The sequence below is a fragment of the Protobothrops mucrosquamatus genome, unplaced genomic scaffold (genome assembly GCF_001527695.2).
Source record: "Protobothrops mucrosquamatus isolate PMUCROS unplaced genomic scaffold, P.Mucros_1.0 scaffold174, whole genome shotgun sequence".
Classification (NCBI taxonomy): Eukaryota; Metazoa; Chordata; class Lepidosauria; order Squamata; family Viperidae; genus Protobothrops; species Protobothrops mucrosquamatus.
In genome coordinates, this window is record NW_015386534.1 from 991,451 (window position 1) to 994,213 (window position 2,763).

The window sequence follows — 2,763 nt, forward strand, 5'->3', positions numbered from 1 at the left end:
ATATCCCAATGCATATCAGAGATCGCACATTTGATCTATTTTTTGTCTCTGGGTCATAATCTGGCATAATTTGTAGTGAATAACATGTTCATTTCCAGGGACAGATAACTTTTTGATTGTCTACTAGTTTGCTGTTGCCACCCCTACCTGTGGGAAGAAAGGATATAAGGTTGACCCATCCATTGAGTTTCAGAGAGAGATTGGGGTTTTCGCCAAGGATCCGGTGAGCAATTCAGCTGAGTACTTGGGTGCAACATGAGACAGGTTTTATAATAGAGGCATTGGATTACATTGTTCCTATGTAGGCATCTATTCAATTTAGTTTTCTGAGGAGTTTTCCCAAAAGATAAAAAAGACACTTGCAGCACCATTGAAGCAAGACAGAAAGTGAGTCCAAGTAAACAGGAGTCCATATTAGGGATGACACTTTATTATTTAGCAAACATGTAGCTGCCTATCTGTTAAATGTTAACTGGATGGCAAACAAAATAAAAGCACAATACAATAAAAATATTAAAATAACAAACAACATTAAGGCTCTCATAAAAATCTAATTTATCCACCAACTACCTCATGCTGCCTGGAGTTGGCTAGAAGATGGGTGGCCATATAACACTTTGCCAACTGTATCAACATCCTGGTCCCAGTGACTGTGCAAAAGCCATGTCATCACAGCTTTCTTGACAAGATTAAACCATCTGTCTCTCCATGGGGAAGCTCTTCCATAAGGCAGGCACCAGGACAGAGGAGGCAGGTTTCCTACCACAGGATAGTGCTTCACTGAGGCAACTCAGGGTATTCGGATCCTGCTAGATCTATAGGACAGGCAGCGGCTGTAGTACATAAGCAATCTGACAGGTAAAACCCCCCATAGGGGGCTGTATTGTAATGATAAGGGCAGTGAAATGTCCTAGTATCTCCACCTTTATATCTCTGTCAGTAACCACTAATAGGTGATAGTATCAAATCCTAATCCACTACCTGGTAGTTGTGTAGGTTTGAATGGTGAGGAATAAACTTGAGTTAAATCCTGAAAGTTATTTGGGGCCTCTGGCTATAAGGATTTTTCATCTGTGGTCTTGGATGGGGTTGTTCTTTACCATTTAAGACTAGTGCATAACCTGAGGTTTTCTTGTACTCACATTTCTGTTCAAGGAGCAAGTGGCAGCTGCAACCTGGAGGGCCTGTGCATGGGCTCACAATTGTGCCCTTTCATAGAGCAGGAGATCCTTCAGATAATCACTCACAGGTGTCACCTCTTGACTGCATGATCCCAATGTGCTCTACATGGGGCTGCCCTGAAGACCACTTGGTAACTATTGTTGGAATGTGGCATTGCAGGATTTGATAGGTTTGTCACATGAGCCTTTGTTAGTTTTTGTGCTTTGAGGTATTTTTGGTTATTTCTCTCTCCCAGGGTCATATTATTAAAGTCTGTCAATGTCACTGCATGGATGAAGGCCATGATTCATTGTCATTTTTCTGCTCTTCCTATCAGGTCTTCTAGTTCAGTTTGAGTTCAGGCCACTATTTCAGCTAATGAAATTACTGAAATTGCTCAAGTGTTAATTGCCTTGATGATATTTTCGCTACTGAGTTTGGACTTAATGAGAGACTTCTTTACTCTCATGAGGTATTCACTAACCTTCTTGACTAGCCTGCTTGATATTGTCTGCCCAGGTTTTTTTTTAGTGATCCTCTTCATCCAAACTCTTAATGTTATTTCCATACAGATTCCTTCAGTAGGAAAATGCATTAATTTCCTTTTGAGCATCCTGGAACATAGAGAAAGTCTCTCATCAGTTCCCAACAGAGAGTTGGGATGTTGATTTTTTGCCCCATTTATCTTAAAGTAAAGTGCCCAAGTTTATCAGGCCATAGAAAACTGTACATCTCACAGGATCAGAACAAGTCTCACAAACTTTCAATCAGAATTATTACTTCGGGAGAGTTTCAAATGTTCTTAATTAATCTATTTATAGGAATGTTGCAGTCAAATATATCCTTCATCCCCTACTCAGAAACTCTGGTTGCAGGTTCATGCACATTTGCTTTGATTACATAGGGGCTCTTTTTTTAATAAACATGAATAGGACTGTGCTCTTAAATTTTTATTTAAATAAGAGTGTATGAGAATGTGGGGGGGGAGGCAGTGGTGGGATTCAGACAGTTCACACCACTTTGGTAGAACCTGTAGCTAATTTTTTGTTGCCTGGGGCCAGAATGACTTCCGGAAGTGGCATCCACACAGAGAGCCGGTTGTTCACATATTTGAATCCTACCTCTGGGGGGAGGGAAGGAGAAGGAGAGTCTTGGTAAAGTGCATCCATGTATCTGAGTATGGCCTTTCTCAATTAATGTTATGGAGGCTTCTCACTGTGTCTTCTCCTTTGTCCAGCCAGCAAACTCTTGCATGCAATCAAGGCCTAACAGAACTGCAAGCAGTAGGGAGCTCACAAGGGAACCACATAACCTAACATGTGAAACCAAAAGGAAACAGCAAGCTGGAGCATTCCATACTTTGATATAAAAAATGAATGATCTAATAATTTATTCATCAAATTATTTGCCTTCTTCCTTTTCCTCTCATTTTTTTCTTTCCTATTAATGTTATATTGGCTATTCCTTTTCCCTTGTCCTTAATAATGTTATTATGCAATTTTCTCTTAAAATGTCCCTGGCCTGGACTGCTAAATGGAACCCTAAAATCTTTAGCTCCTTGAAGACACATTTCTAATCTCTGCTGATTCTAATTGCCTAACT